Source organism: Panthera tigris, chromosome A1, assembly GCF_018350195.1.
Source record: "Panthera tigris isolate Pti1 chromosome A1, P.tigris_Pti1_mat1.1, whole genome shotgun sequence".
Classification (NCBI taxonomy): Eukaryota; Metazoa; Chordata; class Mammalia; order Carnivora; family Felidae; genus Panthera; species Panthera tigris.
Window position 1 is genome coordinate 68,556,025 of NC_056660.1, and position 25,182 is coordinate 68,581,206.

Below are 25,182 nucleotides of genomic sequence, written 5' to 3' on the forward strand. Positions count from 1 at the left end.
AGTTACAAAAGTTATGAGGCTCAAAGCCAAAACACCATCTAACTTCTACACTAAATAGTCTTTTTAAAAAACCATGGAACTACCAGAAATGGAAACATACATAATCCACTTAACTTCACCCAGTATCTCCTGAGTACACAGATGGCCATAGCACTGAGCTGGATGCCTGAAAAGAAGAAGAAAATTATCTGGGCTCTGCCTTCAAAATGTACACTCTATGATGGAGACTGATCGATCGGCATCTCCATTTTCAATTCGGTATTATCGCCATTTGTTTTCCTTTTCTGTATATATTATGGGCAAAATAAGCTAAACAGAGCTGAATCCAATATGCTCAAAAAGTGTGTTGGGTATTCCAAAACGTCTTGAAAACACCTTCCCTGGGAGTCTCAGGCATGCCTCACTCTGGTCCCATATGAAGGAGCTCAGTTCAGACATCATGCTATGAGGCACTTACATGCATAACAAAGCCCACTCATGAAGGGGAAAGGACTAGAAAAAGGGGAGGGAGGCAAGAGACTCTTAGAACTCTCCAGCTCACCCCCTTTATTCTACAAATATAGAAACAGTGCTTCAGAGAAGGGAGCAGTTTGGGCTGAGGCCACGCACTGAACAGCAGAGTTGGGACCCATGCTTGCACAGGTGACACCAATATTAAGGACAGTTGGAATATCTGACTCGGAGAAGAGGAGACGTCGCCAGACAGATCGCCAACGACCAGAAAGGCGGTCAAGGCAAAAGCATGGCAGCTTTTTCCTCCTCTCGTCACATATTCAGTCAACTCACACTTGCTCCCTCCTCGCGTCACACAAACAGCATAAGTGACGTAGGAAATGGTGAAAGAGATTTTACACCGTGAGCTGCATCCGGCTTTGCCCGTGACTCGCGAAGTGCTTCTAGCCAGCTTGTCTTCTTCCGGCTCCAATTCTCTTAGTAAAGTCGACCTACTTTCGTTTTCTACTCCGTCCCCAGAGGTGTGTGAAAGTAAGGATTTGACTGTGGCGCAGTATTGCCACTTTTTAGTGAAAAGCAGGACACGTGAACAAAGAAATATCGCCAGTATTCTCTATTATTTACCATCTTATTACCAAGGTTTTATCTAATGGGGGTTGTGCTGGTTCCTCATTGATGGCCTAGGCTCCAAATCCATTTTTCTCTACCCTGCATGGTAACAGTGGAACCGGACCCTGTGGACCGGTCTCCTTTGCCAGTTAGCTTGATGCTTGTTTTTGCCAACAGGGGGCGCTGGCCGGGGGAAACAGGAGGCGGGGACTGTGCCCTCCTCTGCAGGGCTCACCTGGGCAGTTTCAGCCCAGTTGCACCCAGGCTCCCAGCGCGTGTCATCCATCACCAGCAGGACGCCTGTTTTGAGGCTACCTTCCCCGTCACCAAAGAGGACCTGATCCAAACTGGTGGAGGGCTGGGATCTCTTCTAAATTTCTTTTTTTTTTTTCTTTTTTCATGTTTGTTTCTTTTTGAGGGAGAGACAGAGAGACAGAGAGAGCGGGGGGGGGGGGGGGGGGGGGGGGAGGGGCAGAGAGAGAGAAGGAGACACAGAATCCAAAGCAGGCTCCAGGCTCTGAGCTGTCAGCACAGAGCCCAACATGGGGCTCGAACTCACAAACCGCGAGATCATGAACTGAGATCATGACCCGGGCTGAAGTGTGAGGCTTAAAAGACTGAGATACCCAGGCTCCCCTCTTCTAAATTTCTAAGTTCTTTTCTTGTTCACATTCCCTCCATCACAGCTGTAGGTAGCTGCTTTCTGCGTTTGCTCTGTGTACCCCCTAGGACTTAATTTCAGCTAGTGAACCACCTTCCACTAGGTAACATGTTCTTTATATTAAATTAAATTATATTAGGTAACACTTCTTTATATTAAATGTTATGGGTTTAAATGACTGGCACGGTTGCTGTCCCTTAGCTGAATATCTTTCAGTGTGACGCTGGCTCAAAATCCTTTTTCTGTCCTACCCTTTACCTCCGTGTAAAATTAACTGCATGTATACTCATTCTTATTTCCAAAGCCCTGGAAAAACCTTACTCTATTTTTCATTCGCAGGACCACCTACTCTGACCCAGAACCACATCGCCTCATACCTGGATGTGTCTCTACCTTTTTCTGGTGTCTCTCTTTCCGTATACCTGACCCACCATCGTAAAAGTAATCTTTTACCACGTTGCTTCCCATTCAAATCTCTTCAATGAAGTCTCCTTGAATGTAGAAGAATAATCAAACTTGGTAGCTGGATGTGACATAATACATGTACAGCCATGTCTTTGGGGTCCATTATTCTGCCTAATACAGGAGGAAAATATATATATATATTATAACCCATATAAATACTAACCCATGAATATAAATATAATATATTATATATATATTATACATATTATAATTATATATTTAATGTAATTTTATTGTATATGTTATATATAATATATAGCATATATTATTATATATATTATAATGTATATATTATATATTGATTCACACAGTTGTCAGGGGTAGCAAGTCCCAAATCTGTAGGGCAGGCCAACAGTCTGAAACTCTCAGGCTGAAGTTGATACTGCAATCGTGAGGCAGCATTTCTTCTCCAGGGAAACCTCAGTGTTTTCAATTGATTGGGTGAGGCCCCACCCAAATTATCTGAGGTAATCGTAAGATCAACTGATTCTAGATGTTAACCACATCCACAAAATACCTTCACAGCAACACCTTGAATAGTGTTTTTTTTTTTAAATATAATTTATTGACAAATTGGTTTCCATACAACACCCAGTGCTCATCCCAGCAGGTGCCCTCCTCAAGGCCCATCACCCACTTTCCCCTCTCCCCCACCCCCCACCAGCCCTCAGTATCCAAGAGTCTGTTATGGTTTGCCTCCCTCCCTCTCTGTAACATTTGTTTTCCCCCTTCCCTCGAATAGTGTTTTGATTAAATAACAGGGTACTATAGCCAGCCCAAGCTGACACATAAAACTAACCATCACACCCGTGGCAAGGAAGAATTAAGGTTTCAGATAGAATTAAGGCTGTTAATCAGCTGACCTAAAAATAAGGAAATTATCCTGGATAATATAGATGGGATCATTAAATGTGGAAGAGGGAGGCAGAAAAGTCAGTGTTGGAATGAATGATTTCAGAATGACGCCAGAAGACATTGCTGGCCTTGATGACGTCAGGAGCCATAGTCAGAAAATGTAAGAAACTTCTAGAAGCTGGAAAAGGCAAGAAAATGGATTCTCCCCTAAAGTCTCCAGAATATGATACAGCACTGCTGCGACCTTGATTCTAGCCCAGTGAGACTCATTTCAGACTTCTGACCTCCAGGACTATGAGACAATAAATCTGTGTTGTTTTAAGGCACTAAGTTCTTGGCACTCTTACAGCCCCAAAAGAAAACTAATACAGTGAATAAAGCCTTTAAGTAATCCAATACCAACCCACCTTTCAAATATTATTTCTCACTTTTCAAGCTTACGCCCTTACTAGTTAGGTCTCCTTACTAACCCATGAATATAAATGATACTGTGTAAAGCCCCCAAATTCTAGGACGCTCCACCCAAACTATTTTTCAAGTTCATCGTTATCTGAGGAGCGAAACCAGAGCATTCCAATGTATAGGGATTTTTATGTTGAACTCATTGTACTTAGTACTTTAACAAAAGGCCATTGCCTTATGACACATCTTTCTTATCATTGTTTTGCTGTGTGCTTTACCACATGCAATTCTTTACTCTTCTGACAATATGTCTTTTTTGCTCAGGAGCGTAAAGCCCACCAGAGCTGGTATTTTGTGTTAAACTCCTTTATATCCCCAACACCCAGCAAAATAAGTCATGCATAGCACACACACAGACATGGCCAGAGACAGCGCAAACGCCAAGGACTAAAGTGTACTAAGATAGTTAACTGCCTACTTTATACTTTTATCCATAAAGAAGAATAATGAGGGTCGGTTTGTCCTGGAAGATGTATAGAATGAAGCCATAGTAATTAAAACAGAATTGTATCCATTTGCATTGTGTGTTTGTAGTTTAGTCATTCCTGTTGCCACAGAGGATTCCATTGTATGAACATACCACATTTGATTTATCCATCCTACCGTTGGTGGACATCAGGATTGCTGCTCACTGTGGATTACACACAGTCATCTGAGAACACTGTCTTATACATCTTTTGGTGAACGTACGTATTCATTTCTGTTGCGACTGTATCTGGTAAGGGTCATTTTAATTTAGAAATTCTACCAATAAAAACAACTCTGAATATTCTCAAGGAAGCTGATATTTTTAAATTCTGAGTTCCAGATTCAAACTTTCAGGAAGAGTCCTTTACCACCTTCCCTTATCTGAAAAGTAAACAGATTTCTGTGGAACAGAGGGTCCCAAACATTGAAATGTATCCAAGTATCAATAGCACAGGAAGTGTAGTAGAAAAAAATATTAGCACTTAAGTGATTGGTACCCTAGGTGCAGCACTGTGAGTTTTATTTTGGGGAGTATTCAAATCCTGGCTTTCTTAATATACTTTAATCTCTATGGAAAATGAATTCTGGCAGCCAGAACCCAAACCCAAGCAGCTTTTGCCTCGGTTCAGTCCAAATTCATTCTCTAGAGGGCTAGTCGATTGAAGGCTGAATTGAAGGAACATAAAAATAAGATTCTGCTGGTTGTCAGTGGTCCATCTGCACTTTTCCTTCCCAGGGCACACCAACCAAGAGCAAGAACCATTAAGGGATGTGGGTAACAATAACGACGAACACCAAAAATCATCTTTGCTGGAAGTACAACATGGTACCGCCAGTATGGACGAGAGTCGAGGGGTTTCTTATGAAGCTAAACATAGTCTTACCATATGCTTCAGCAGTCGTGCTCCTTGGTATTTATCCAAATGAATTTAAAATGTATGTCCACACGAACACCTGCACATAAATGTTTACAGCAGCCTTATTCATAACTGCCAAAACTTGGAAGCAACCAAGAAGTCCTTCGGTAGGTGAGTGGATCAAAACCTATGGTACTTCTATATACAATGGAATATTATTAGGTAAAAAGAAGTGAGCCATGAGCCACGAGATACCATTATGGCTACTATTAAAAAAAAGTATTTTACCAGAAAATAGCAAGTGTTTGTAAGGATGCAGAAGATTGGAATATTTGTTTACTGTTTGTGGCTGTGTAAAGTGGTACAGGACTATGGAAAACAGCGTGGTGGTTCCTTTCAAAATTAAATATAGGGGCACCTGGGTGGCTCAGTCAGTTAAGCGTCGACTTCAGCTTAAGCATCGACTTCATCATGGTCTCATAGTTTGTGAGTGAGTTCGAGCCCTGCGTCGGGCTCTGCGCTGACAGCTCAGAGCCAGGAGCCTGCTTTGGACTGTGTCTCCCTCTCTCTCTGTCTCTCTCCCATTCATGTTATGTCTCTCTGTCTCTCAAAAATAAACATTTAAAATTTTTTTTAAAACTTAAAAAAATAAAAATAAGACTACAATATGACCCAGCATCAGGGTCTTAAGGAAATATTTGCATATTCATGTATTTGGCATTTTCACATTAGCCAAAGGATGGGAGCCACCCAAGCGCCCATGGGCAGGTGAATAAACATTCCGACAACATGCGGCATAACTGTACGGTAGAACATCATTCAGTCTGCAAAAGGAAGAAGATTGTGACACGCTACGACACGGATGAACCTTGAGGACATCAGGCTAAGTGAACTAAGCCAGACACAAAAGGACAAATACTCTGGTTCCACCTACATGAAGTGCATAGAGTAGTCAAATTAATAGAGAAAGTAGGTGATGTTTGTCAGGCTGGTGAGGAGTGGGGAATGGGGAGTTCTAGTTCCGTGGGTACAGAGTTTTAGTTTTGTAAAATAAAAAAATGGAGAGGGATGGTGGTGATGTTTGCGTAACAATGCGAATGTACTTAATACCACTAATATACTTAATACCATTAATGGCAGTGAAACTATTAGTCTGTATGACGTTATAATGGCAGATACATCGTGTTACACAGTGGGTCAAACCCGCGGAGCTCTATAACACAAAAAGTGAACTCCAATGTAAACTATAGACTTTCATTAATGATAACGTATAAATACCTGTTCATCAGTTGTAACGAATGAACCACGGTGTCTCAGTCAGTTCTGGCTTGACAAAATACCACAGACTGAGTGGTTTATAAACAACAGAAATTTCTTGCTCACTGTTCTGGAAGCTGAAAGTCCCAGATCATTGTGCCGCCACGGTCCAGTAAGGGCCTTCTTCTGGTTGCAGACTTCTGGTTGTATCTTTGCAGGATAGAAGGGGACAGGGATCTCTCTGGGGCCTCTTTCATAAGGGCATTTCATCCAACCCTTCATGACAGTCACCTCCTACAGTCTCCATCTTCTGCTTCCATCACCTTGGGCATCAGGTTTTCAACGTATGAATTTCGGGTGGGGGGGGGGCCACAAACTTTCAGACCACAGTACACACCAATGCAATGATTCCTATTAATAGGGAAATTGTTGATTGGGGGGATGGGTTTACACAGAAACTCCCTATAATTTCTGAGCTATCTCTCTGTAACCTAAAACTGCTCTTTAAAAATTAAGTTTATTATTATTTTTTTAAGTCTTTCAACCTGTGTCCCAACCAGAGGAATCCTGGAAATGGGAGCTTTCCAAAGCTTCTTCCTTCTTTGGGCAGTCAGGTCACTGCTCTTTTAGTGGTCACTAGAGCCCCCCTCACGACCCCTGGTGCCTTTGCCCTGCCAACCCCAGCTGCCTCTGGACCTCATATTGGCCCAGCACCGACAGACCTCGCCTTGACTCTGTCTGAATTATTATTATTTTTTTAAACGTTTATTTATTTTTGAGACAGAGAGAGACAGAGCATGAACAGGAGAGGGTCAGAGAGAGAGAGGGAGACACAGAATCGGAAACAGGCTCCAGGCTCTGAGCTCTCAGCACAGAGCCCGACGCAGGGCTTGAACTCACAAACCTCGAGATCGTGACCTGAGCCAAAGTCGGACGCTTAACTGGCTGAGCCACCCAGGTGCCCCGACTCTGAATTATAATGCTGTCATGCGGGCAACCCTACCCCCATGTCCACGGCTGCCACCCTGGCCACTGACAATGATTCTCTCCCACCAGGAATACGATAATAATAGTGACCGAATGGGAGGCCCTAATTTCCTACTGAAGTCTTTGATACTCTTTTATTAGGCTTTAGCCATTAACAAGCTGCCCTTGAGATGAACTACGCTGTCATATGAGTGATGCTAAACAGAATCACAGACAAAATATCCCTTTGTGCTGGCACTAAGGCAATGATCGAGGAGGAAAATTAGGCCCTCTACTTTCTTCCTATCCCTGATATCTCCCGGTCGCCAAACACACGGCAGGTCTAATGTCTCAATGACAAGGTCCTGAGCGCTTCATAGTTAGCACTTCAAAGCCCTTGAAACTGTTTTTCCTTTGGGGATCATTGATTCTACATGAAAGAGACTCCTAAAGACTCTGCCCTAGTATTCCAGGGTGTTCCGGGACTAGGATTCCCAAGTGCTGGTCCGTGGCAAGGCTCTTGTAATTCCACAGCAAAACAAGAAAAACAAAGATTGTGCAATGCGTTTTTTCACAAAGCCAAACCTCAAATGTGAAAGATTGCCTTTTGTTGGAGATTGAATCCGCCCTCCACGTAGGGAGAGGTAAGGGGAGTAAAATGTCAGTTTGTTAATGAAATGATGGTGACAGAAGACGAAAGTCACTTTTTAAAAGGCCTCATTTAGCTAAATAGAAAGTCACCAAGCTTCTGTTTGTCCCCAAAGTGTTTTTTGTTTTTTTGTTTTTTTGTTTTTTAATTCTTCTGATCCATAAAGAATCTGAAAGTCTGGGGATTCACAGTCCTGGATGAGTAACTGATCACCTTTCTTCCTCCAAGAGTCTGAATGTATAGGGGAAAAAACTGGATATTTGAAATCACTGCCTAAGCTGGAAATTAGATACAACCGAAAGGTTCCAGCACCTCCCTCTTGCACCAAATCTTCTACAGAGCTGCTCACCCAGACAGACTTTTCTGTGCTTCTTCCAGTCCTCTCCTTGTTGACTAAAAACCGGCAACAGAAGGAAGGAGCTTGAGACCCATAGTAATGACTCATTCATCTCCTGGACAATCAGATGCTTAAAAGTAAGGTTTCTCTGTAGCCCACCTCACAGTTAGATTCGGTGCCCATTCAGAACCTTACAAACCAGGCCTGAAATACCGAATCAGATCACCAAAAGTCTGTCATAGGAATAACCTACTTCTCATAGCATAGCACCCTGCAGGCTTAGTGTGGCTTTAAATATCATAGCTTGTACAAGATCTGCTCGTCCCTGTGGAACTTTAGGAAGATTGGGCTGAGACTATCTTCCCGGAAGACCATCTCACAGGGCTTGAGGGGAGAACATTACCCCTACTTGGAAGACAAGGGTTCATTTGCTTCAGAAGAATCCCCTGTGGGCCACTCAGCTAGCAATTGCCTTTTTTTGTAATCCAAAAAGTAGACTAACTCAATTTTATTAGTCACTAGCCAAGACTTTTGGTCATTAGTCATTAACCAAGGTTTATATTAAAATTGGCATCATGGAAAATGTTGGCTTGCCTAAGATAAAAGGAAATTTCTTCACCCATATCCGTGTTCAAATTGGTTCATTATTTCTCTCCGGCTTTGTGTATGATTCATTCAGTGAACTTGGATCCCTTTCTTAGTAACCTTGAAAACAGAAGGGGGGTTGCTATTAATTAATATAACCATTGTAGAGACAGGGAAATGGAAACAGAGAAGTGATCCCCTCAGTGAACTGACAGACCAGCTGGAGAAAATATCCCTTCACCCATCAGCAGAGCATCTTTCCTGCAAGGAACTTCCCCAGAGACCATGCTGTCTCTTAGAATAAAGCCCTAAGGAAGTAAATATGTGATTTTAATGTAAACGTAATCTCCTGCTTTCTAAGATTCTCTATCATATCAGTGTCCATCTAAGTCCTGTATTTGCTCAAATGATATAATGAATAGCAGAGGTTTTCAACTGTACTGCATAGAGAAGTTCTCATATAGAGGGGAAGAAGGTGTAGGAACAGTTGGGGACATTGCAAAGGTTGAAATTTTCAACCTCGTTCAACCAGAGGAAACCCACCTTTATATTTTCTTACATCCTGCATACCCATGTAGTGTTTCATTTCAAGAAAAAACTCATGCCTTTTTTTTTAAAGTTTGCAAATCACTCATAAATATGAAAGTGTTTTATAAACTATAAGGTACTATGCAAATATAGATATAGATTTTTCTACTATATACACACAAAGAGAATGAAATCTGCTCATTAGCAGGGATGGGCAGACCAACATTCACTGAATATCCATCTTACAGCTGAGAAAAATGAGGTAAATTCACACATCTAGGGACATTTGAGAACGACCAATTCAACAGCCTGCATTTTTTATGTCTTCATCAATTTCTCTAACCTTTCAGCCAATGCATGTGCCCAGCCTCTCGGAAAATTCAGCTCCACCCCTCCTGCTTCCAAAACATCCTCAGGGGCTCAGTACAAGTTGGGGTCGGTCATTTCAGCTTTTACTGCTCTTAGTAGTGTTGTGACACTGCAGGGGAGGGAAAATAATTCTCCCTCTACGCTTCCAAGTTCTTCTCTGAGACCCTATAATAAAAGACAGATTAACAAGAGATAAAGAAACAGAAGTTTATTATCACATAACGTCATATAAAGATGGGAAAGAGCCAGGGGAAAATGAGTAACTCCTCAAGGTGGCTTAGAATTCAGGCTTAAATACCATCTTTATGATTGGGAGAGGGGAGGGAGATGCAAGGCCTCTTCAGGGAGAGGAAATGATTTTTAGGAAAGACGAGGGGGACCTTAGAGGAAAAGATGGGAGGTGCCACAGTTTGTGACAAAGTCTGTCTGGGTTTAGGGTCGATGTCTACTCTGCCTTCCTGTGACAAGAGTCAATCTTTCCTGGTTGAGGAAACTCCCAGAGAACCCATCCATGACAATCGAGCTCTTTTTGGAGGAGCTGAAGCTTCTCCCTGCATTTGCTGTTTTTCAAGTGCCTACAGCTCAGAATAATCTAGACCAATGAGGCATATTTCAAGGAGGCATGTCCTGAGCTCCTACAGGCATATTTTGGGGTGTCATATTCTGCAACCCTCCAACACCAACTGTCAAGTACATGTTTTAAAATTAGTTTTAAAAAACACTTACTGTTTCTTTTCTGAAACAATACACGACCATTTTGTATAATGTATTCCTGAATCCTTCAATAGCGACAGCCCATTAAGCTGGCCCTACGTGGTGTGTATTAGCCCCATCGCAGACGAAATAGCCGTAAGCTCCAATCTCTAAAAGTGCTTTATTCAGTCTGCATGGCATTTTCCTTTTCTTCAGCGGCTAGAGCCCATATAGATGCAACCGTCCACTGCTTGAAAAATGATTGTCATCTTTCTCAATAATTCTGATGAGGAGCCCTATTTTTAACTCCAATCTAAAATACATTAGGGGAGCCATCTAGCGTTTTGAAGTTGGCATTTAGGAGTTATATAGAACATCCCTCCTCCCTAAATTTGATTTACCATCTGTGTTCATTCTCAGTGTTCTGAAGCATCAACACAGGGTATATATTTCATTTTGGGGAGAAATAAGATTAAAAACAAGAGCTCTTTCAGCTGCCTCTCTCCTGATTCCCTGGTATTTTGGAACAAGGAACTTAGCTTCCGATTCCTACCGGTTCCTTCTTGGGGACTGGGTACAGCAAGGTAACACAGAAACAGTCAGTCCATTTGAAATAAATACATTACATTTCAGAAGCCTCCTAAACAGGAAACCTGGATTATAATTAGATCTTTTCCAACACCAAAATAGGGCCAAACTTGGATATAGGCAGTGCAGGTAACAGTCTACTTGATGAAATTCCAGGAACGTCAGGAAAGGTCCCCAAATAGCTTCCTCTACCTTCTGTTTCATGCTTGCTAATTTCATAGCAGCTCTATTGGGATGTAACTGACATAGTATAAACTGCATATATTTAATAAACTGTGCAAGCCCATTAGTTTCAGCACATGCGCACACAAAAACCCAACACCTCAATCAAAATAATGAGTATTTAATTACCCCCAAAATGTCATCATGCCCCCTTGGAAATCCATCTCTCATCTTCTCCTCCCCTATCTCATCTCCAGGTAACCACTGCCCTGCTTCCTGTCATTATATATTGCTTGGCATTTTCTAGAATTTTATAAAAACGAACTCATATAGTATGTACTCTTGTCTGGCTTTTTCACTCAGCCTAGTGATTTTGAAATCCTTCCATATTGTTACGTGTATCAATATTTTTTTTGCTCTTTGTTGATACGTCCTGTTCCATTATAGGGATATGCCACAATCTGTTGACCCATTCACCTTTTGAAGGAGATTTGGATTATTTCCAATATTGGGCTTTAATAAATAAAGCTGCTGCAAACGAATTTGTATAAGTCTTTGTACAGACACCTGCTTTCTTTTCTCGTAGGTAAATTCCCAGCAATGGAATTACAGTTTGTGTGGTTGGTATTTGTATAACTGCCTGTTTTCCAAATGGCACCATTTTGGATCCCCACCACCAAGGTATGCATTTTAGTTGCTCCAAATCCTTGCCAACACTGGTATTTTCAGTGTTTGGATAAGACCTGATTTTATCTCTTCCTTTTCCATCCCCTGACCTTTTATTTCTTTTCCTAGCCTTGTTTTACTCACTAGACCCTCCAACAGGATGCTGAATAAAGGCAGTGAGAGAGGATATCATTGCCGTGTTCCTCATCTTAGGGGGGAAGCATTCACTCTTTCACCATTAAGTATGACATTAACTACAGGTTTTTCAAAATGTCCCCCATCAGGAAGACAACGTTCCCTTCAATTCCTAGTTTCTAAGAGTTTTGATCAAGAAAAAATACTGCGTCTTGTCACATGCCTTTTTCTCTACCTATTGAAGTGGCTATACAATTCCTTTCTTTTTAATAGCCTTTATTTTTTTAAGGGCAATTTTAGGTTCACATGAAAATCGAGTGGAAGATACACAGATTCCCCATTTTCTTTTTATTCTGGTTACATGATTAATTGATCTTCAAATATGAAACCAATGTTACCCTCCGGGGATAAGCCCCGCTTGGTCGTGGTGCATTATCCCTTTAATATCATGGTGGAATGGCCTTGCTGAAATGTTGTTCAGAATGAAGCACCTGAACAAATTTTGATGAAAAATGTGGAAGAAAACTTGACAGTTCTAGGTGAGCAAACACAGCATCAAGGGATAAACGAAATGAAAAAGACATTACCTATTTTGAACTTTTGACAAGGCAATCCTACCCAAAGGCTAATGGTTTGAGAATTCCCATCAGTTTTCCCACCAGATTGTCCAGATTGAAAATGCTAAACTGTACATTCTGAGCATTCATCTTTGCACTTGAAAGACCCAAGAATCAAATAAGGTGAAGAGAATGTCAGACCATAGCTTTCTTATGGATATAACTAGTTAGTTCAAAAATCAGCTAATTCCAAAAAGCCGTCAAGCCATTGCTGTTACTACATTGGCTAAACAAATGGTTATTTGAATGTGTATTCTCTTTTCATTTTTTCAGCTATTATTTTTAGTATCATGTAGGCCTCTTACTTTTTCAGGGACCAGATCAAATTTGTAATAGAAATATAACAAAGTTAAAACTAAAGGAAATTTTACCAAACATCTTCCTATAAACAGTATTGTTTATTCATCAGGAAGTTTTAAAATAAACTCTTTTTGCTATAAATCATAGAAATTTGCAAAGAAAGTCAATAAATACAAAGCCTCCTTCTCTCTTACCATGCCTTTTACCCACTCCCACTCTTCCATCTGCCTGGACTCCAACACACAGCACAGGAAGAGATTGGAAACCCACCAATTCCATGGTCTTGGCAAGACTTCCATCAGCCAAAGGTTCCAGGCTTAAGAATTAATGTTCCCAAATCGTGATGACATAGTAACATATTACCGAGAGTTGGGGGCATGAAGGAACCATTGTAAGTGGAAAGTCTTGGGATCATTTTTCTGCAAACATGTGCTTGCCAAGAAGAAATTTGGCCAAAGAACAGTTTTCTCTAGACCAACTAATTTCTTCAAGGAGACATGTATTTTCCAGTGTGCACATCTCTAGTAAGCTTCAATCTCTCTTTTCTTCAATTCCCTCTCCCTATCACCCTTCTGTCCCCTCTCCTTTCTCTGTCTTATTCCTCTCTCACTCTGTTTTTCTCTTTCTCCCTCCATGTTTTAAATACTAGGACCGTGGATTCTTGATCTGACTCTGGTTCCAGTTCTCACTTAGTTACTTTTTTTTTTTTTTTAATTTTTTTTTTCAACGTTTTTTATTTATTTTTGGGACAGAGAGAGACAGAGCATGAACGGGGGAGGGGCAGAGAGAGAGGGAGACACAGAATCGGAAACAGGCTCCAGGCTCCGAGCCATCAGCCCAGAGCCTGACACGGGGCTCGAACTCACGGACCGCGAGATCGTGACCTGGCTGAAGTCGGACGCTTAACCGACTGCGCCACCCAGGCGCCCCCTCACTTAGTTACTTTTTAGTAAAGTGACCTCAGTCACTTAATTTCTCCACTTCTCTGTGCCTCAGTTTCCTCAACTGCACTAGAACGTTAAGAGAATTAAGTGACTTAATATATAAAAACATTTAAAATAAGCCCTGGCACTTAGTAAGTTCTCCATAAGAATTAACCATCATCATCATCATCATCATCTAAGTGAGAAACACTTACTCTCCTGGAAGAGTGGAAAGGGAGAAGACTTTCACCTTTTCTGCATTCCTCTTGCACTCAGCTTCTGGTCTGACCACTCCCAGGTGTTAAGTTCAAATTTGAGATCCCCTAGAAGAGATCGCTGAGTAGCCTTAAGAAGCCAGCCAGCAAGTCTCCAAGAACAGAGCACAGCAAAGACCAGCTTGTCAAGACCAAAGAGAATCAACCCAGATCTGCTGCAAACATTCTGTCACCTTGTACAGTCCTTTTACTAACTGTATTACGGAGTGTATCATCAGAGTCAGAAAGCAAAGGCACCCCTTCTCCCCATCCTATGGGCCCCTTTTCTCCACTTTTCCTCTTCCCTTCCCACCCTCATTTCCTTTCCCTTTCTTCTCCCACCCTGTCTTCAGCAACACTTCCCACTGCTGCTGACATCTAGGACAAAATGCTAGAGCCACTAAAGTAGATAACACCTTTCCACCCAGACCCTCTTTCTCATTTGATGGGCAGATGTCTTATTTACATAAAGCTATTTGCTCAATTTCCTACAGAGAAGTCGTCTAATTTTGAACTTAAAAAAAAAGAAAAAAGAAAGAGGGGAGGGTAAAGGGAAAAAAGAAAAACTTATCTATCGTCCTACCACCAATATTTTGGCATATTTTCTAACATTTTCCTATGCATAGATTTTTATATTCCCAGGGAATATCATATATTTCCACTGTGTTATAATACCACAGTTTAAATCTTTTTTACTTAGCCTTATTTCTTAAGCATTTTCCATAATAGTATATATGCATCACAAATAAATTTGTCGTAAACATTTGACATCCCTTACAATGCATATGCCAAAGCTTACTTTATCTGTTCCCTATTACTGAGCATTTCTCTTATTTCCAGTTTTTCACTATTATCTTTAGCACTGCAATGTACACCTTTGTGCTTTCAGCCTTTGACATATTTAGACGTATTTATTTGGGATCCCATAAATTAAATCTGTCAAAGAATACCAACACTTCTAAGCTATGTGTTTCCAAAACGTTCTCCAAAAAACCATACTGAAATTCCATTAATTCATTTAACAAAGTTTTATTCCGCATCTACTATATGCAGGCACTATCTAGAGTCTGGGAATAACAGTTAAAAGGCGGACTTGAATTTTCCTTTACTTTCAGCCATCCTCAAGAACATTTTCCCACTGCACCCAGGACTGAGCCAGCCCTTACCAAGCCAAGTTGATGGCAGTAGGTGCTTAATATGCATTGATGGCTCCTATAGGTAAGTGTGTTTATAGAGTTGGTCATATGCATTCAAAAATGTTTACTTTGTGAGGCTCCTGGGAGGCTCAGTTGGTTAAGCGTCCAACTTTGGCTCAGGTCATGATCTCGCGGTCTGTGAGTTCGAGCCCCGCGTGGGGCTCTGTGCTGACAGCTCGGACGGAGCCTGGAGCCTGCTTCGGATTCTGTGTCTCCCTCTCTCTCTCTGCCCCTCCGGCACTTGTGTCTGTCTCTCTCAAAAAATGAACATTGAAACAAAAATTTTAATGTTTACTTTGTAACAACCCTATAAATAGGTATTGTAATAACCCTTTTATATAGATAAGAAAAAAAGAGCAGGGCCCAAACCAGGTCTGTTGGCTTTCCGATCTCATTCTTTAACCGTTATATATACTACACTGCTTCCTATTTTGCAGCTTTATGTCTTAGGAAACGGCCCTTAATTTCCCATTTTTCAGTGGATCCTTTGTTATTGGTCAGTTCTTGAGTTCCTCAGCTCCTGGAATCTTCTCTTCCTCTCCAATTCAACTACCACGTCATGGTTCTTCACTTCAGACAATCTCTTACCAACCTCCTAAATCCTTTGCTTTCGTTGCACGTCAACCACTCAGCAGATCTCAACCCTGAAAACAGCCAGACTAATGTCAAACCCCGCTCCCCAAACATTTTGGATTTCCCGAATTCACCATCTTCCATCTCACGTCTGGATCTCTGAGCACCATATTATTTCCACCTGAATCACTCCTTCCTCCACCTCTTTGTCCAGCTAACTCTTACTTCTTCTTCATATCTGGGCTTATGAGTCACGTCCTCCAGGAAGCCCTAGAATCTCTCCTATGTGTTCCCACAGCTACCAGAACACATATTACACTGACCGGTAATTTCTGGTCTAATAGTCTCCTTTGCTATAGTATAAAGTCAATGGGGACAGGGATCCTGGGTTTCTTGCTTACTGCTGTACCCCACGCCTAGCCCAGGACCTGGCAACTCTTAGGTCTCTAATGCTAATAAAATGAATGAATATTCTAAAAATCGTCCCTCATGGAGTTGCTCCGCCAGTGATAACGAATAATCTCTTGTACTCTACACTTTAAATGTCTCAGGTGGTTTCCTTCTTTATGGGTTTAAAACTATGTACGAGGGTATGTGTCTGTTCTTGTTTTCTTCAATCTGCAGACGTCAGTTGAATATCTACATTATCTAGCCTGATGGAACCACACTTTGGACTGATGGCATTAATTAATGCCTTTTTATCAACAACTATGGATATTAAACAAGAAACTATGAAATTTGAAATGTTTCAGTGAGTCTATCTGGTGTCTGTGTGTTCTCTCTCTCTCTTTTTTTTTTTTTTTATTTTTTTAGGGTGGTAAAATACACGTAACAAAATTTACCATTTTAATCATATTTTAAGTGTATAGTTCAGTAATGTTAACATTTAGGGGCGCTTGGGTGGCTCAGTCGGTTAAGTGTCCGACTTCGGCTCAGGTCATGACCTCACAGTTCATGAGTTCCAGCCCCACATCGGGCTCTGTGCTGACAGCTCGGAGCCTGGAGCCTGTTTCGGATTCTGCGTCTCCCTCTTTCTCTGCCCCTCCCCCACTCGCACTCTGTCTCTCTCTCTCTTCCAAAAATAAATAAACATTTTTTAAAAATTTTTAAAAAAAGAACATTTACATTGCTACGCAACTAATCCCCAAAACTCTTGTGTCTTCTCATTTTTGTAGTAATCCTGCAGCACTAGAAACACTTGTGTAAATGCCTCTTCCCTAGAATAGGAGTGTCTAGATTTTTCAATTCAAAAACATTTTCTTAATATGAAAAAAGCTCACAGAACCCCACAGGATAATAGCGATGCCCTTGACACATGCAAAAATAAACTGTTAATTCAATACAACACTTAGAGCGACATGCATTTTGGTAATCACAACAAAATCTTCCCGTAAGCGCAGTAGATAAGGTTTGGATTTGCCCCCTCGCTGACTCCTTTTAATCCCCCAAGTCATAGGGGTGGGCTTCTGACAGCCACATTGTACGGAAGTAGCCACAAATCATGGACCCAGGAGTGGCCACCTGGCTCAAACTCAGTGAATCAAATTACTTCACCAAGAATTAAAACTTAGCAGAAAGACAGTGATAGATATTAATTGGTTGATTGATGATTGATTGATTCTGTCTTTCCATGTAACCAAACTGTAAGATAAATTCAGAAACAGTGGATGATCACAATCTATAAGTTCATCTGTGCCACAGTTCTATGAGAAGGCAATTATTCCCATGTTACAGGTGGCAAAACTGAGGCTTGGAGAGGTTTTTAAGCCTTGAAGCCAGGCACTAGCTGTTTCTCAATATGGCTTTTTTACACAACAGAACACTCTTGCAACTGCCGGTCATTGGAAGTTCCTTTGTCTGTCTTTCCATCAAACCCTCAGCTCCTTGAGATTTCAGGGTTCTGCTCCATGGGTGCCCAATAAATGTTTATGCCATAAGTGAGTGAAATGATACCTAGTACCGTGTGAGGTTACAAGGAGTAATAGAAACGTGGCCCACAGGAAACCTACCTAACTTTCCCGAGAGTTGGAGAAATGCAATTAATGTGTCTGAAATACACCAAGACAATGTCGCGTTTAGCATCCATCTTATAAGAATCTGCAGAAGGAAAATGACTGATGTGTTTCGCGTCCACCCAACCCAAGTATGATTAGGGAGATAAAGCCGTGACAGAAGTCTTCTTTTACGGGCACTCCAAAGCAAAGGCAGATCGAATGGTGCTTTAATTGTCTGGGTGTTTTTATTCAAACACTGTGATTAACATTACCTGAAATGTGACTTCTGGGCTCATAAACTTTATGCGTACCTGCCGTCAAAATTTTTGAGGGGCTATTCGTTTCACTGTGTTCCACTCCACAGTAATTGCATGATATTAAAGAAGGTAATGAGTTACTTTTCAGTTGTTGGAAAATATAAAAGGCTGTTGAAGTGAGATCTAAGTGATTTATGCATAGGATCCAAAGATGCTTTGGTCTTTGAGAATATTTTACATGTAAATTTAATCTCCCTTCAACACATGTTTAAGTTATGCCTCAACCTATTTTTAACACAGTCAAAATCCTAATGGCTCTCAAAAATTCAAAAATACAATCATTCAGGACCTCAACTCAAACTCTGTATGAAATACTGATTTTTACGAATCTGTCAGAATTGACAGCCTCCACATCCTGGAGAGATAAATTAGAAAACTTTACTTGCCTATAAGGCCAGGGAGAAATTTTTCTCTAGTGTTATTGATGGATGTCCCAATCTGTCTTCAGATCAAGCAGACAAGTTTCCAATTTATTCATAGAACACATTTCACACCTCCTCTGTGTCATAAGTTGAATATTCTTCCTACGACATATTGTATCAAAATGCATAACTGAAATTGGTTCTGTTATAAATTGTTTAAAAATAACAAAATTCTGAAATCCAACTAGTACTTACTGTGAACCACACATTTCTGTCATTTTAGCCACCAAGTTTGTGATGCTTTGTTACTACTGCCCTAGAAAATGAATACAGCAGGCCAGTCGTCTTGTAGAATATTCCACAGTGTAGATTTGAAAGTGTTTTCTTTGTGATGTTGTTTAACTTGCCCCTCTTTCTCCTATATTTCCTATAACTTGCAAGTTACATCTAAAGGCTCAAGTGAAATTATGTATTTTTGAGACAGAGAGAGACAGAGCATGAACGGGGGAGGGGCAGAGAGAGAGGGAGACACAGAATGGAAGTAGGCTCCAGGCTCTGAGCCATCAGCCCAGAGCCCGACGCGGGGCTCGAACTCACGGACTGCGAGATCGTGACCTGAGCTGAAGTCGGACGCTCAACCGACTGAGCCACCCAGGCGCCCCTAAAGGCTCAAGTGAAATTAAACCAAAGATTTTTGCTGAGACTCTTTCATGGATACTTCTGTGCGCCTCATACCGTATCACGTCAAAGTCACATGATGTCAGGTGGTCCCTCCGTGGTGATACTAAGTTGGATCTCATGGTTAAGGTAGGACAATGTGTCTTTAACGACACATTTGGCCGCTTCATGAACACCATCCAGGTGGTAAGAGAAATGGAGAAGCAGACCACGGCACGTGTATTTCCATCCACCCAGCATTTTTTCCCATCCTTCTGCTCATTCCTCTGGGGACCTCCACCCCCTTTACATCTGATCTCGGTGGGAACCTCAATCACAGCACCTCACTCCCCACTGGCAAACGAATAGACACCTAGAAACCCTGGACACAGTAATTGGTTCGGAGATGGGCATGTCTTAGCTCAAGGCCCTGAGGAAAAAGAGCCTGAGGCAAAACACAGATGTGAACACACTGATAAGGAATGCAATCCCAAAGCCCAAGAGGAGGGGGAAAAAGAGAATAGGACTCAAAAGGAAGAAAAGCAAAAAGAAGGTGGTCCGGTACCGAGCTGGCCACAGCGCCACCAAAACTCTGGTTGTCATGAAGGACACCTTCGGAGACACGGTGTGGACACTGTGCGTCATAACAGTCCATCAGGGAGGAGGCGGGGTGATAACTCACCACCAGCTCCCTCCGATCTCCTGTTTCTCACCAGCCAAATTTCATCCCATGGGACAGTAGACCTTTACACCGTGGCTCACGTCACCACCGGGGAGCCACTAAGAAGCCAGCTCCCACCGTGGTCATGGCAGCATGACCCCTGGCAGCGTGAGCCAGGGGCACTTCCTAAAAGTTACCTGTTGCCAGTGATATCTCAGGCCAGGCCGGGTAAGCCAAGGACACGCCAAAATGCCCGCAAAGTCCTGAAGCTTTTTGTGCCTCAGCCACGACAGGGAAACCCCAGAAGTAATAAGCAAAAGGCATGCATGAGGAATAACGAGATCTGTTGCCCTTCGGTTTCATCACCCAGCGCTATGTTATTTGGAGGCTGTCCCGACCTTCCGGAAGCACATGTGTGCATTGTGGGTGATGTGCGTGTATTTAGCACTAGGTGGTGGTACAGTATCGCTCTCGGCCCTTCCCCACCGGAGCACGCGGAAAACACATGCATTCACGCTCAGCTAAACCATTACCAACCTTCCTTCCACGTCAGAAGTCGCTGAAACCCCTGTCATGTGGCAAAGCAAACCAGGCAACGGGTCTCTAAGGGCCACTCGAGTTAATGATTTATTGATCTTGTTGGCTGATATTTTCACTTAATCCTCGGTTTGATTTAACTGAGCTTTGGTAGTTTAAAAGAAAAAACTGGCCGGTCTTGCTAGAATTCTAAACAAAGAAAAATAAGCCTGCTTGTTTATCATCATCCGCGGTGGGGCCAGTGGCTCTGTGGATTCTGACAGGTGCACTGGCTTGTGGGGGCTGCTTAGCTCAGACGAGTAGAAAGCAGCTAATGCCGAGGAAGGAAAGACCGGCAGGTGGGCTGTGTAGCAATTCCAGTCCGTGACCCCAGGCTGGGCCCTAAGTCTCAGCATCTGATTGCCTAAGTCATATGTCACAAGGGAGGCCAGCTGAGAGTTGCGGCAACCGGTTCCTGCTACCGGAGACTGGGAGAGTGAGTCAGCGCCTCAAGTTCATATGCAAATGACAGCCGAGGCTAATCCACCCGGCTGAGTTTCCTGAAAGGTCCGGATCTTTGGAGGCTTCTGCTAAAGATTATGCAGCCATCAGCTTATTTCACAATCAATCTGATTTATGGCATAACTGCAAGTTAAAGAAATAGATCATAATACAATACGATGCACACATGTATCAAGACGTCTCTAGGGAACTCTAACTTGTTCTTTTTTTATTACTCCAGTATAATTAACATACAGTGTGATGTTAGTTTCAGGTGTACAATGTAGTCATTCAACAATTCTGTACATTCCCCACTGCTCATCACAATAAGTGCACTTTTAATCCTCTTTATGTACTTCACCCATCCCCCCACCCACCTCCCCTCTGGTAACCATCTGTTTGTTCTCCATAGTTACAGAGTTTGTTTTCTGGTTTGTCCCTTTTCTTCTTTGCTCATTTGTTTTGTTTCTTAAATTCCACATATGAGTGAAATCATATGGCATTTATCTTTCTCTGACTGACTTCGTTTAGCAATATACTCTCTGGATCCATCCAGGTTGTTGCAAATGGCAAGATTTCACTTTTTTTTATGGCTAACATCCTATTGTATGTATACACCAAATCTTCTTTATCCATTAATCTATCAGTGGACACCTCGGCTGCTTCTAGATCATAGCTATTGTAAATAATGCTGCAAAACGCAGAGAGATGCATGTATCTTTTTGAATTAGTGTTTTCATTTTCTTTGGATAAATACCCACTAGAGGAATTACTGGATCATATGGTAATTCTATTTTTAATTCTTTGAGGAACCTCCATACAGTCTTCCACAGTGGCTGTTCCAGTTTACATTTCCATCAACAGTGTACAAGGGTTCCTTTTTCTCCACATCCTCACCAACACTTATTTTTTTCTTATGCTCTTGATTTTAGCCATTCTGACAAGTGTGAGGTGATACCTCCTTGTGGTTTTGATTTGCATCTCTGATGATGAGTGATGTTGAACATCTTTTCAGGTGTCTGTTGGCCTTCCGTATATCTTCTTTGAGAAAATGTTCATGTCTTCTGCCCATTTTTTAATTGGGTTATTTGATTTTTTGGTGATGAGTTGTACAAGTTCTTTATATACTTGGGATGTTAACCCCTTATTGGATGTATCATTTGCAAATATCTTCTTCATTCGGTGGGTTATCTTTTTGTTTTATTGATGATTTTCTATGCTGTACAAAAGCTTTTTATTTTGAAATATTCCCAATAGCTTAACTTTGCCAAAGGGGACATATCTTTAAAAAATGTTTCCATGGCTAATGTCATAGAGATGCCTACATTCTCCTCTTGGAATTTTATGGTTTCGTGTCTCACATTTAGGTCTTTAATGCATTTTGAGTTTACTTTTGTGTGTGGTCTAGTTTCATTCTTCTGCATGTAGCTGCCCAATTTTCCCAGTGCCATTTGTTCAAGAGACTGTCTTTTTCCCATTAACTTGCATTTTTGTGTCATTCAATCATAGCACGTTCTTGAAATTCTTGATTCAAGAATGGCTGGCTAAGTCACCAGCAGGGCTCTAAAATAAGGGGAGGAGTGAGGAGGGCAGATTGTCCTGGAATTCACAAAAAGGGCAGATCTCTGACCTTCTGCATTCTGAGAGTGAAGAGTATGGCTGTCCAGAGAGAATGAGGAGATCACCCAAGTGCTCCCCAGGTGCCTCCTCGAACAGCAGCCACGAGAGTTGAATTAGCTGAGCAGCAAATAGTCGTGTCCCGGCAAACCCAAGGAAGGCGGGGGCCAGCCTCCCTCAGCGATCCACGGTGATGGTCACGGACCTCAGCTAGCATCACTCCAGCATCCCTCTCTCAGGAGGTGCAGGACCCGGTGTCCTCACTGACCAGGGCCACCACGGGAATGCAGGTGAGGGCTGAAGCGTCCACAGGGCTGTGTCTTCCCAAAGGAGGCATCCTTTCCTAGATGGCAGAAAGTCTCTGGGGGGCTTGGACATGGCTCTGATGGTGATAACGTGCAGCAAAAAGGAGCAGCGGCCACAGCAACTGATTAAACTTCGGTTTTGCCCCCAACCACCTACCCCCACCCCCAACCTTAGGACTCTATAACTCTCGGGTTCTTGAACAATTTGGAGAGGGGTCAAGAAGGAAATACTGACCTTTCTGTGAGTCAGGAACATATGATCTTGGGTTAGTTTTAATTCTTTAAAAAGATGCGACCGTGTTTGCACCCCCGGTTTGGGAAGTAAGTCGTACCATTAACACTCAGAATAATACTCCGTTGGGCAAAGCATATACTGCTATGCCTTTTTCCTTGTGACACACTGAGGCTTAAAGAGATTAAGTAACTGTTACACAGACAATAAATGAAAGGACTAGAAGCACCCGGCTCCTTTTCCCAATACTTTAACCTGATATGTTTTGGAGCCATAGTCTTGCTTTAATAATTAATTCATATTGCCTCACAGCTGAACTATGGGATATTACAGTCAACTCCATTATAAAAACAGTAATTAAAAATAAATATTGCAAATGAATTCCCAGTTTGGCTAGCTGAGACCTTGGGCAGATCCCTTGAACCCAAATCTTCCATGTCTACAAAATCGGCACAGCGAGGGGCTTCACTTGAGGCTCCCACAATTGCAGGATTCCCATAATCCGAACAAAAATAAGCATTGAGTATAAAACAGAAATTAAAACAGCCTCGCAACAACGCTGCCAGGTACTATTATTCCGATTGTACAGATAAGAAAACCAAGGTCCAGAGGGATGAACCCTCTTTGACAGGATCACTCCACTTGAAAGTGGAGAGCCAGGAGGCAGGAACATCTGGCTGCAGAGCCCACGCTCGTTGATACCCCATATTCCTGTATCAGTCATGCACAAAGATACTGCTCCTTGGGCTCCACTGCCAGGGGGTACATGACCTGATTTGGTCCAACATACTTTGGGAGGAACCATCCATCTTTCACGCACTAGAGAATTTGTTCAAATATGGTCATTCAAGGAATGTGGTATTCGGTGGAGAATTGAGAATGCAGATAATTTGGAAAGACAGAGTATTTGACAAGTAAGCCTGGAGGGAGAATAGGGGTTGCCATGGGATGAGGGAATTCAGGCAATTGGAAGATTCTGGAAGGCAGCTCAGGGTAGCAGTTGCAAACCGATGGCCCACGGATGTGTTTTTGGTTAGCACAGAATATTTTTATAATCGAATGAGTTGCTCACATTTTTTAATGTTTTCTTTTTGAAAAAGTCCAGATTTCTGGTCCAGCCTGTGCATTTCCACTTAACAACAATAATCTGGAGCTGAGAAGCCATGCCCCCCCCCAACCCCGCGTCTTCTCTGCAGCCACCGTTCCATCTCATTTTATTTGCGTGAGCGAGCTGCCTCATCACCCACTCCCCATAGACATTTGTGGTTAAGAACCTGGTCCTAGAGGCCTTGAACTGGGAGAGGAAGGAGAGTGGCTCCAGCAGGTAGGATGGGGAGAGTTGGGACGACAGGATAGTACTAAAGATAACTTGCCATAATTCAGCATTTTGAAAATGAGACTGGTCAGCCAGTGTGCCATTAAGAACCTGCCTCAGTCCAGAGAAGTGTTCAAGCTAAGCAAAAAGATGGTTTTTATGTAACACCAGGACTAAGGTCAGATTACTGAAAATTAGCCCCAGGACCACCCCTTCCTGATGATTTCACCTACTCATATATTGTTCTGCCTCTCTGATATCCCATTACCAATCCTTGCTCAATTTCCAGTTTCTCTCCCACCTACCCCCATTTCTCCAACAGGATTCACTGAAATCCCGTCTTGGAACTCAGCCTTAGACTCCAAGTCTACCTCTTCTGTCATGAAGTCGCTGACCCAGCTGTAAGTCACAGTGCCGGCTGCCTCATTGTGTAAACTTCCATCGATCACACATAGTTTATTGGGCAAAGGTTGTCATCTGTCTCAGCATTGGACTCTGGGCAGGAAAAGAACCTCTCCCGAGAATTCAGAACCACAGTTTGGACCTTACTCAAGCCATGAATACATATATATATATATTCTAATGTATATTGCCTTTATAATCCAGAAACCTCCAAGCCCAGAAATTAATATGAAAGCTAGCCCTGACCTTATGATTCCTCTGAGACTCCCGGCAGAAGCATACACGAAATCATTCTGAAGAACAAATCCTCTAAGAGTGCACTACAGTCCCACACATAAGACGCCCCTGAACAATCAGTTCTCAATTCAAAATTATTGATAAGGGAAAAAATGCACCAAAAACAAAAGTAAGCATATGCAACAAATATCAATAGTAGATACTCTGAAGCTTTATTTAAGAGTCGCCTGAATTTAAATAAGTATGCTTATGATGAATAAAACACAGAAGAAAAATTAAACACATAAACACTCTGAAAAAAAAAAAAGAATGGGCATATTTTTAAAAGGGCCAAATAGAGCTTTTAAAGTTAGGAAAAAGACTGTCATTGAAATACAAAATTCAGTTGAAGGGCTAAGCAGCAAATTCAATGTGGCTGAGTAGAGACTTAGGGAACAG

The 25,182-nt window shown here is 42.0% G+C and overlaps 1 long non-coding RNA gene across 1 annotated transcript; it reads left to right on the forward strand.

Annotated features, from left to right (window-relative positions):
* Positions 1 to 554: 554 nt before the first annotated feature.
* Positions 555 to 3,360, forward strand: LOC122231069. The gene is made up of 3 exons (XR_006208187.1): positions 555 to 974; positions 2,063 to 2,164; positions 3,147 to 3,360. It is a non-coding gene; the product is annotated as an uncharacterized LOC122231069 (long non-coding RNA).
* Positions 3,361 to 25,182: the final 21,822 nt, after the last annotated feature.